Genomic DNA, 12,600 nt, shown 5'->3' with positions numbered 1-12,600 from the left:
TCCGAAAAAAAGAAAAAAAGAAAAAAAAAGTCAAATGTACAGTAGAGTAAAAAGAACAAGAATCTAAGAGACAAGCATCGAAGACTACAGAGGGTGCTTGCTTTCATCTACTCGAGCCAAAAGACAAAATATCTTTGAACTCTAGAACCAAGTCTGGAAAGTCCAAGGCTTGACTTTCTGCTGTATTGGGACGAGGGGAGGGATGCGTGGGGAGACAGCTGTTCTCTACTCCTTCAAAGGAGTTAAGAATTCATCAACAGGAGGGTGAGCACTAATTTGGGCTATAACACTTGTTAGTGATAGAAGTCAACCGTAGAGCTACAGGAAGACATGGATGCACATCACAGCCGCAATGCAGAGAAATGCAAATTGCTCAAGGACATGTGATATGCAAATACTAACTCTATAGAACATCACCTTGTCACACACAGGCCTATAGCCAAAAATACTAAAAGTATAAATATTACAAGGAATAGCATCTGCCTCTGAGGAAAAATAGAAAATACGACTGGGTAGGGCATGAAAGGAGAAAATGAGTATTTTATTATATTCTAGTTCTGAAGCTGTGAGGTAAGTCTTAATACCTGGGTCTTTGTGATGTCCTTAGTGTAGTTCCATATGTCTGAAACACCTAGTGTCTGTTTTCTTAGAAAATAGAAGGAAAACAGAACAAAACCAATTCTAACTTTGCCACTACCTTGGGGTTGGAGGTCCCCACAGTCAATGCTTACTATGAGAACACAACAGTTTGCATTACCCTTGGTGGAGTGGGGGTGGAGGGTCAGGTGGGACATGAATGAGCCCTACTCTACATTCTGAATGCCTCACTATATTATTTCTATAAAAGGAATATTATTCACATTGGTATACACAGGTATGTGTCAATCAATATGTATATGGATTCACACACATATACACATACACACATATACACACACACATACACACACACACACACAGAGACACACACACACACACACGCATGGGATACACACCAGGGATTCGAGAGTTTCAAAGGATAGTGGGTGTGTAAGCTCTAACTACTGTCCTGAATCGCTCCTACTGTCCTACTGTTTTGTGAATCACTCCCTGTTCTACTGATGCCTAAGACTGGGAAATTAGACAAAACTACTGTCAAATGCATTCAGCTGAAGCTGCCTTGCAACGACACACATAAGTGTTTACCCAGAACTAAACTTTGTTCTGAGCCTACGGCTTTGGAACCTGGACCCATATTAAGGATTCAAGATAATCCTGTGAGGTGTGGTACCGTAGTAGAGTTCATCAGGGCCATAGTATTGTGCAAAGTCACGAAGCTTATAAAAGTCAGAGCCATGATCCAACTCTGTAGGTTGTCTCCGGTGATCGCACTGAACTACTCATCTTCAGTGTCTTGCAGGAATGACCAGTATAGGCAGTGTTTTTACTCCACAAATCAATAAAGCCTTTCTCATAATCATAACTCCTTTTAAATGACAGAAACCACAGCATGTGTCAGGAGAGCTGCAGCTTAAGAACTCAAACAGAGCCAGCCTCTCTGGCTAGGAGACTGTTTTGCTGCCCTGCTGCTGCAAGCTTGATTACTGGGTCAGCAATGTCACTTGGACACTTAGAGATACAGACACGGAGACCTACCCTGGCCTGCGGGAGCACAGCTTGTGCTGAACATTTTCAAGATTGATGGAGGACTAATGGACATAAACTAAGCCCATAGACTGAAGTCACACTGCCCGCATTTAAATTCGGGCTCTTAACCACCATTTTGGTTTGGAACAAGTTTTTGTTTGTTTGTTTATTTGTTTTTAATTTGCTTTGCTTCAGTCTTTTCTTATGTAAAAAACATGGAAGACTACTGCTCTCAAAAACCTGTTTTGAGAGTTTCATACCAAAGGACTTAGAATGGGGACTTAAGCACAGTGTGCACAGCACATGTGACTTGTCACCCCTGTGCCAATTCTGCACTCCTTTAAACATGAAGGGAACAGAAATCCCAACCACACCCTCCACGAAGGATCACAGAATATGTCTACCGTGAACTTCAGCCTGTCTTAAGGACAGAACTCTGGCTTGGAGAGTGCGCCTGTCTTCTGCACTGCAGTCTCTGGGACAGGGTGAAAAGTTAGAGAAGAGATAGGTAAACTATATAATTATTCCACAGATGACTATATGTGTGTGAAAAAAGAATCCGCCGAGACACGGGACCAAAAACTCACATTCTTCAAATCTCTTTTGCTTTGAATTTGTTAGTGTCCCTTCAAAGCCAACTACAGCTCCTTGGAAGGTAAGCGATGTCCCAAGTCCCTCAGACTTCCTCTGTAAATGGCTAGAATGAGTATGGCCGTGTGGGACCTCATATGAGGGTGTGTCTCTGAAAGGCAGAGTCCTTGGCTTTGCTCAAGGTAGGGTGAGGGACACTTCTCAGGGTCTTTCAACAAAAAGGATTGGCCAGCTGAGCCCACATTGTTTAATTTGTAGTTGATCCTTCACAGACCTCTCTTTCTGAGAACAGTTGCCATAAAAAAATGTAAAGAAAGAGATTTATATGAGGAACACCTACTGGGAAGAGTGTGATCTCAAGTGTCGCCCATCCCTAATTCTCTAACTGCATTTAAATAACTTTAAATGTTCATAAATATGCTGTCCCCCAAAAACAGATCATCTTAGGCACCAAGAAAGAGATTGATTTTATGGTTGGGGAAAAATGGTCAAATTCCACCACCACAGCTATATTTTCATCATGGAACATTTTCTTTTTGTTTGTTAGTTGAAATGCTTCCAGGAAGCAGTTCTTCTATTGCCTTTGAAGGGGAATTAATACAGTCTCAGTAAGGTTCTATTTATTTGAAACATAACATGTGGGCAGAGAGAAAGAATTTTCAAGTAGTCGTTACCCATAATACAAATCTTACCCTCTCCCTGGAGGCCATTCCAGGCTCTCGTGGCCAATAACACCTTCAGTTAAACAGATCACTGGACTTAGAAAAGGACTCTTGAAATGCACTCCAGGAGCGTCACAAGTTTGGCTGCTTTCTGCCACCTGAAGGAGTTATCTGGAAGCATGTTAACCTGTCCCAACACATTCTTTATTTCTTCCCTTACTCAGTGATGTCTAATGGGTCCCTAGTAAGTACTAAAAACAAATAAATTATTGTATCACCAAATACAAGTTTGTTTGAAGAAGAGCAAAAGGACAGAGACAGAGAGACAGAGAGGGAGAGGGAGAGGGAGAGAGTGAGACAGAGAGAGAGAGACAGAGAGAGGGGGGGGGAGGGAGGTAAAGTTCTGGTGGTACTATTGTAACAGGGTACCCACCGAGGCTATTTTCTTTAGTTCTTATTTTAGCCAAGTGTCTGTCATTTTTCTTAGGTGGAGTCATCATAGCCAGCCTCTGCTCCTGCTACGAAGGACTTAGCATGGCCCTATGTGAACGGAAGTATTTATGACACTCAACCGATTGGTATGTGGTTTAGAGGAGACTTTGTCTTGTAGAAGCTGCCCATTCCTGAAGGGACAGAGGTCTTTCATGAGACTCCTCACTGTAGAAGGTGACGAATGAGAAAATAGCAGTCCTCAGCTTGGGCTTCATTGCTTTAAGAAAGGAAAGATTTTGGGACTGATGCTCCTCAGGGCCCTTCTAACAGAAAAAAAAAAAAAAACCAACAAACCCATGTCTGGAGTGTTAATGTGTCTGTTGGCACCAATTCTTATTCTACCTGGGGTCTCAAATATCCTTACAATAAATTCCAATCACCCTGAGTAATTGGTACAAGTTTGTTCATTTCACCCCAGGGAAAGCTGCTTGGCTTAAACAACAGAGCTCTCAGGACCGAGGTATTGGTCCCAACTGTGTAGTGGGGCCTCACACGAAACAAGAACCCAGGGGTGCATGAGCCAGGCTCACCGGCCCGGGCTTTATGTTCATCCTTCCACATAACGTGAGACAGGTGGCAATGTGCCCATTTGACAGGGAAAAAGCCTGAGGCCCTGAAGGTTATGTTCTTGGCCTAAAGCTATTCGAATAGCAAGTGGAATGAGAAATAGGACTCAGAGGCCTGACTGACTCCACAGTGCATGCTCTGGGCCTATCCTCTGTAAGATTTTATCTAATCCATGATAATTCTATGAGGTGAGGATAAGCCACCACCTACAGCTATTGGGAGAAGGCAATGCCCTTGACTTGGTCTTGCTGCCAGGGAAACCTCGTTTTCTTTATTTAAGGACGAGGGGGCATGTTTCTCCTAAGAGGTGCACAGCTCAGTTCTAGAAAGGCACGAAGGTGCTAAGAATACTGTAGTGGTGGAGGGCAGGTGGTTACCATCTTATTTTGAGCAACGTTGAAGAGGCTGCAGCATGGTTTGGGTTTTGCTGTTTTCTGCCCATCTCGGGTTATTTTCCATGGACCCTTTCTGAGCCCTGCTTTCTGGATTCATTTCACACAGAACTCGTCCCACACTGGCAGAAGCCCAGCCCTCCTCATATTTTAAGGCTTGTTTCATTTTTGTATTATCGCTTTAACTAACAATTTGCCTTGTGAATCCTCGTCTCACACTGGCTCAGCTGATGGGGAAAGGCACTAAAAGGGAAGGATGACCTGGCTGGTGAACAGGCCATTGTGTCTGAGACAGAAATCAATGGCAGCCATGCAGATTGCAAAAGAAGCTGCAAATAAAATTACTGTAAATTTAATTAAAACATTCCAGCCAAGTCCATACATTTGGTATTGATTACCTGGCCTGCAATTTCAGGGAGTTAATTAACAGCCTCCTCCTGGACAACAAGTGAACGCCAGATCTAATGCTGGTTGTCCTAGCAACAAGTAGGCGAGAGCAGCACACAAATTCAATGGGAAGGAAATACAGAATCATATTGAATTAGACTCAAATGCAATGATTTAAAAATATGAAGAGGCAACTTCAAGTTCAAAACACATCTTTCTGAGCCCGAGTCATTTTATGATTCTAATTGGGCCAGAATAGAGTGCTGGTGTTAATGGACGGGAAGGCAGAGTGAAGGGGGTGGGCACAGATGTCACTTCAGATCATTCATTACTATTAGAGCGCTCCACCCAGAACTGCAGGCTTAGGGTACTGTCTCCACAAGGAGTCATCTGAAGGGAAAATAGGCCATTTTGTATGATCCCCTGCATCAATAAAGAAAAGAAGTTTCTTTTCTCTTCCCCAGAACACAGGCAATGGGAAGAAGTTCATCCTAGGGACTACCATGGAAACTGTCTTCTGTGCTGTGTTCATGCCTATGCCCCAGGTACCATTGCTTGTGCACTCTGGGCTCCTTCCCTGGTTTACCCTGGCTGCCTAAAGACTTTATTTCTTTCTGGCAAAGGTAGACTTCTGAATTTGGTGGCTGCATGCGAGTTGCCCAATGACAATGGTCCTTAATTGGCCTTGTACTTACAAAAAGGTAGCTCGGCTTATCCAGTCTGTAGCTGAACTCCACCTCTGCCATCGCCACTACTGAATATATCTATCTGACTCATGGAGGCCCTCCTGGGGTTCCCAATTTGGTATTGCACTAATCTGCGCTATGCTGTTTCAACTAATACCACCGGTTGACATATTTTTGCAGAAAGGGCGTTTCTTCCCTCTGATGTGGAGGCCGGAAAGGCTGTGGCATCAGCATCTTCTTGTCCTTCCTCTTATGGTGGAAGAACAAAAGGATGAACAGCATACACCAAGGAGAGACCGTGAGGGACACTCACCTTTCTGACAATCTACTCTCCAGGTAATTAACTCATTGTTAACAAAAGGTCATCAATCCTTTCATGGGGACTCTGAGTTTACAGACCAATTATCTCCCATTAGACGCCATCTTCCAAGACCAGCTCAGAGACCAAGGCTTCAACATATGGATCTGAGGGCCATACCCTAACTACAACAGGTATTCAACCTCCGCTTTTGTTCCCTATGAAACAAAAGTAATCTCAAAAGGGATACCGTGATGATGGTAATAGCAGGTAGAAATTCCCCATTACCCAGAATCTACTCCATCTCAAGAATGGTGCTGGCTTCTTTCCTTTGTGCAGCTTCAGTGTTTACAATCAACCCTAAAGACCACAGTTTTGAGACTGAGGAAACAGGTTCTGTCAGTGTTCGAATGAGGCTTTTCCCAGTAGTCTTGGGCATTTGAGCATTTGGCCCCTAGTTGGTGGCGCTGTTGAGGGGAAGTTTAGGTGGTGCAAACTTCCTGGAGGAAGTAAATCACTGGGGGGAGACTTTGAGATTAAAATCCCCTGCCTCTCCCCGTTTCTTCTTTCTGTTTGGTGCTTGGGGTTGAGCATATGATCTCTCACCTTCGAGATTCGGGATACCAGTCCTACTGTTCTGTCATGATGGATTTTTTTTTTATCACCTTTGGAGCATAAGCCAAAACAAGCTCTCTCTTCATTATGTTGCCTTCGATCATGGTGTTGTATCAGAGCTACAGAAAAGTAAATAATACTGGTTTACAAAGGTGAGTTTCTTCGCCCCAATCCCATCACAGGTCTATTTTAAAGTCATCTTTGCAAGGTCTGTTTTCTTCCTACCATTCAAACAGCTTTCCCACCATTGCTATGCGCCTTCTTTTTCAAAATTAAAGCAGAATCCTAAGCAGAACTCTGATTGGTAAATTGTGAAAATGCAGACAGGTAGAGGGGCAGAGTCAATCTACTCAACCACCACTACCACCACCACCACCACCAACACACACACACACACACACACACACACACACACACACACACACACACACACACACACACCAACAGAAACTATTGGGATGTCTCCACAGTAGTCAGTGCTCTAGGGACACAGTGATGATTCTGGCTTCCATCATAAGTTCCTGCTCAACAAGGAAAAACTCCAAGGGGCTGTCCAGAGCCTGGCTCGACTTGCTTGGCTGATGCAGGGTCTCAGCTGGTACTGCAGGCTCAGCTTGCTTCTCATTAGCAACCATCAGGATAGCAAACACATACACAAAGGAGTGGGGATACCAGCCTCCACAATGTATTTCCAGAGAACAGGAGGTGCTCGGTTTACATCCTTTAGCAGACTTAACGTATTCAGCTTTAACTGAGATGATAAGGAAAGTTCTGGAAAGAGACCAATCCCAGATCAGTTCTGGATGTGGTGTGTGTGTACCTGCACAAATGGGTATCATTTTGGACACAGTTCTCTGTGTACTAAAGAGAATTAAGCTGAGTGACGTGGCACAGCATGACCCTGTTTTGGGGAGCTGTGATTAAACATATTTTTTGGAGCTAAAGAGAAGCCTCAAGTTTAAGAGCACTGGCTGCTCTACCAAAGTACCCGCATTCAATTCCCAGCACCCACGTTGTTCTGCCTCACCATCTGCAACTCCCGTTCCCGACGCTCTGATGCCCTCTTCTGGCTTGCTTTGGAACTGCACACAAGTGTTACACAAACATGGATGTAGAGGGAATGCCCATAAACGTAAAATAATAATTTAAAAATGATTTCTAAAATAAGAAAACCCAAATCACTCTCTACAGGGATTTACATGTTACTAAAATAAAAAACTAGAAATGTCGTAGTTTGTCACTTAAATGTACCTCCAGCTGCCTGTTGACCAAGCTTTGAGAAAGGCTGTAAAGAATGAGGGATTGTGAAGTGAAGACCTGCCACTTTCCCTTCTTAACCTTGATTTCTGTTGCAAATCAAGTCGGGACCTTAAGGCGTTCACCTCCCCTCCACTTCTCAGTCCTGCCTTTACTCAGAGTCTGGTGCCAGGAAAACCAAGTGACTGGAATTCACAAGCAAACCGGGTAGACAGGTGTGGTTTGGGACTAAGAGTGAGAGAAGGGGCCCTGACATATAAGCACAAATTGCTTTCACTCAAACCTAGCTCTCACTTGTGCTAACAGCATGACTTTGGAGTATGACTTAGCTCCAGATTTTCCTGAAGCTCAGCCCATTCAACTCTAGCCTAGGTGCGTTAGTGTAGAAGTGACGGACCTGAAAGTCACATGAGCTCTTGATGACCAAGAGCCTGAGGCAGTACCTGACATGCAAGGAGCCCCAAATTACCTGTTAGGAGGATCACAAGTATGGACTGGAGGCTACTGTGCAATAGGCAGAGGCCATCTGCCTAGAGGGCCTCACGCACGACTGTCCACTCCATCCTTCCTAAGAAGACAGCCATAGAGACCGGAAGGAGTTACATTGGATGTGACAGAGGGACGAGATCTACAGATTCTTCATTCTGATGCTCCAACCTAGGGTCACTCTTCAGCCACCAGTAGGCCTTCATTCCCTGGGTCATATCAGCCTATAAAATGACCCTGTCGTTTCTTGGGCTGCAATTAGGGAAGTGTGTGTAGCCTTGCCTCTCTGTGTGGAACCTCATTAAAGGGAGTGATAAAGTGATGGCCGGACAAGAAACAAAAATCAAAGACTTGGGAGGCTAACGAGAAACAGAATGTGCTTCCAGCAGTGAGGGGCACAAAGGATCATGGGTAGGAATATTCTAAACGTCACTTTAAATCTTCTAAAGTATGAACATCCTCAAGACCTTTAAATTGGGGACTTCCTTTAAAAATAGTACTTTACATAATAATATTACATATAATATAATAATACCATGCAATAATACTTTATATAACACCAAGCTCAAAAGAATCATTTCTTCTCATGTAAACTTTTACTGAACACCTATTATGTCCCAAGAATTAATTGAATGGAAGAGAGCTGCTATTTACCTAAAAATATCTCTACCTCTTGGGGCTATTCACTTTTTCTCTCCCCCAGCAGGCACAGAGTAGATGCTTCTGATGGTCTCAGAGCTCGAGGGGATGAGGAGTTAGTGGAGTGTTCCCAACATACCTTTTTAGGTAAGAGTATGTTTCAGGGCCACAGCTCTGGGCGGTGTGTCAGCTCGGCAAGTCCCCTCCTCATTATGATTTCTCACTGGAGACCATGGCCAGACTTCTCTGCATTCTCTCTTTCAGATAGCAGGTACTGTGCCTAATATGGGACTAGGTCCTCTGTCAGGTGAAAGAGAAAGAGGACTGGAAAGCAAATGGTGTGAAGGAAGACCGTGCCTTGGTGTGCATGCATGTATGCGTGTTCAAATATGTGTGCAATAGAAGAGGATGCATGTTCACGTGTGTGTGTGTGTGAGAGAGAGAGAGAGAGAGAGAGCATATATGTAATGAAGGAATGCATGTGTGTGTGCATACATACCCATGTGTGCAAACATATGTGCTGGAAGCACATGTGTATGTATACATGTATATGTTAACATGTATGTAGTAGAACATATGCACATGCATGCATGTGATAGCACACATGAAATTGTGTATGAGAGAAAGATGAAACAGTAGAAGAGAAGTTCTTGGTGTTCTGTCTTGTTATCTGCAATACCTGACGTCTCCCTGACTCCTGCCCCATGATTGTCTTGTTAGTAAATGAAGGAATGGTCACAACAGAGTTGCAGAGAGAGAGAAAAGAAATTTGAAAATAAAAACAAAGACAATGTCTGCAAGATTCTAGGAACTTAAAAACATTCTACAGAACCAAGTATGGACTTGTGAGCTTGCAAGTGCCACATGTGTGCCCTTCCGTGTCCTCAGGAGTAGGGAAGGCCCAGAGACTGGCACTTCACCCTGAGCATTGTATTCTGAAGCAATAAATGGAGAATGCATGTTTGTTCGAAAGGAATCCTTTCAGTCTACAGATCACTCATAAGGAGTGATTAAGATGTAGGCACAAACCCATACAAGCCTATTGTTCCAGGAAAAATATAATGATTCTATATTCCCACAGATGGTCCTTTGAAAGCCTAGCCCTATGACACATGTGACTGAACAAGTGCTCACAGTGATGTGTTGGGCAGCAGGCTTACTGTGTAGTAGCAAGCCTAAAATAAGTGCCCATAAGAGAAGGGAATGAGGGTTCTATACAGATCTGGTCTGTTGCTTAGCATACTAAACGCTGTGTGCTTCATCCACATAGAGATCCCCAGCATAGACACGGAAGGTGGAGAGCTCTGAGTTTGGCAGTCCTTTTTCAGGAATGGCTCCATAGCCTTTCTTACCCCTTATGAGGTTTCACTTCATAGCACCAAACAGCTCCTCCAACACCACAGGTAGAGTGTGGACACCAGATGTGGACAACATGGACCTGAGATACTGAGAGACACGGAGCTCTTCCCCCTAGCCTAGCCAAGGCATACCCAGAACTGGTTTCTTGAGAAGTCCCATACTGCCTAGCGATATCGCTTCACATTCCCACCACACTTGTACCACTCTCTAGACCCCTGAACAAGGAGTATAGCTTGCTAGCTAGACGGCGATGCTTGTATCACCACACATGCCACAGGAGCTGGAACATACACACACACACACACACACACACACACACACACACACACACATGCACACACGTACACACACATATGAACACATTCTTCAGATAGAAGATCTTGATCAGAAGAGTTTAAATATTAGGGCAAAAGAAAGGTTTCCAGTCTAAATGTAGCAGGCTGGCACAAATTAGGAGAGATTAATAGAGTCAGACACACACACCCTTTGAGTCATTTTTAGAAAACCAGCAGGTTCTCACTTGGTATTATCCTATTTCAACACTACAGTGGAAGAAAACTCACTCAATAGCTCCGATGGCCAACACCACAGGAACCCAATAAGCCATATTAATGTGCAGAAAAGATCAGGGGCAGGGCAGGAGGGACAGCAAGCTCATTCTAGGCATGAAATTGTGCCAGAACTCAGGAGCTCAGCTGTTTTGATAAAATCAGATATTCTCTATAAGAAATTAATCAGTTATGATGATTAATTACATCCATTCAAGTTCAGCTTTGCCTACAATGCCCTAAGAGCTGTGCCTAGCAGGTAAGTCTCAGAGACTCTTAATCCCAAATATTAGAGAATATGTGGCAAACAGTGGGCTGGAGGTAAGAGAGCTGGAGAGATGGCTCAGTGGTTAAGGGCACTGACTGCTCTCCCAAAGCTACCAGGTTCAATTCCCAGTAACAACATGGTGGCTCACAACCATCTGTAACAGGACCTGATACCCTTTCCTGATGTGCATGAAGACAGCTATGGTGTACTCACATACATAAAATAAGGGGTGGAGGGGATAAGATAGCTTAGCCCTTACTACTAGTGACTTAATTTGTACAGATGAGAGAAAGAAAAGAGATGGGGAGATCTTTATAAGCTGTTTTAGCCAGCCACTGACGGCCTTTGTCATGTAGTCAGACATGAGGGGACGCTTCCATAATCATGACGCTCAGAACATTAAGGCAGAAGGTCAGCAGTGGGCAACCAGCCTGTACTACCCAGTGAGATCCTACCAACCCAGCCGCCATCATCCTCACTACAGATTTTTATTGTCTTCTGTTAGCAAACCTCTCCTCAGCTCTAATGGCCAAATGAGAGCCCATCTGTCCCACATGTTTTTCTTCATTTTTCCTCCAACTATCTTGAAATATGAAGCCTGGGTTCAAGTACTGCTATATAGACCACTGTGTAGGAACCACTCCTCTTGATTTCTTTTACCTCAATGATAGGTTCAGAGACACTCATAAAATGCACCCCAACCAATCAGAAAGCTTCTTGCAATTGGTGTTTAAATTCTAGAAGAAATCAGCTTTACCACCGGCTGGTCTGGATTCAAGTTTTCATACTGTTGTTGAGTTCTTCAACATGGACATGTCTGGAACCATTATAGCTTTTTCGCAGAGCTGTTTTGTGCTAAATGTTCTATCACAACTAGAAATCCCGACCTGTGCAGTAACCCCTACCCTAACTAGACTATCTAGTGAATAGCAAGCTTATGACTAAGAGAAACATAGGCGTCTACCTTTAGACTGGATCCCTAAGCTTGAATCAGGCCATGCCATTCTGAAGTTCTCTCTGAGACAGAGTTAAGAATCAATTTGTGCTGTAACTTGACAGCTCCCAGTTTATGGTAGCCGGCTGTTCCAAGTTCCTTGTCATGTATCCTGTCATGCAATGTGTACCTTCTCAATACTGCTACAGCATTATTTTAAAAAGAATCAGACATTTCATTTGTCCTGAAGCTGGGTCCAAGATTCCTCAGAGATACTGCTGGAGAATTTGGCCCAAAGATGAAGAATGCTCTCTGAAGAGGCTCCTCTGGTCCTACCTTTGTCCCCCTACCATTCCTCTCATAGTGGCGCTCTCTCGGTCTCTCTGTCTCTGTCTCTCTCTGTCTCTCTCTGTCTCTCTCTGTCTCTCTCTGTTTCTCTCTCTCTCTCTGTCTCTCTGTCTCTCTGTCTCTCTGTCTCTCTCTGTCTCTCTCTGTCTCTCTCTTCCTCCCTTTCTCTCTCCCTCTCTCTCTCCCTCCCTCCCTCTCCCTCTCCCCCACCCTGTCTCTCTCACACACTTTCTCTTTCTCTCTCATATTTTTACTTTTAATGAAGCTCTTCTGCAACTTTAAAGTCAAACTTCTCTTTCATGTTTAGCTCTCCATATTCTGCATTGTTTCTGTCTAACATTCTTGCTCCCACCCCAAGGCTCAAACATGGCCTTGAGGCTTCTCACTCTAATGAGCCTTGTTGAAGGGAATTGTGTCTGCTTCTTTATGGATGGACTGCTGTGGC

This window comes from Rattus norvegicus, chromosome 19 (genome assembly GCF_021556685.1).
Source record: "Rattus norvegicus strain SHRSP/BbbUtx chromosome 19, alternate assembly SHRSP_T2T, whole genome shotgun sequence".
NCBI classification, from domain to species: domain Eukaryota; kingdom Metazoa; phylum Chordata; class Mammalia; order Rodentia; family Muridae; genus Rattus; species Rattus norvegicus.
The sequence above is the reverse complement of the archived record's forward strand: the minus strand, read 5'-3'. Positions refer to the sequence as shown.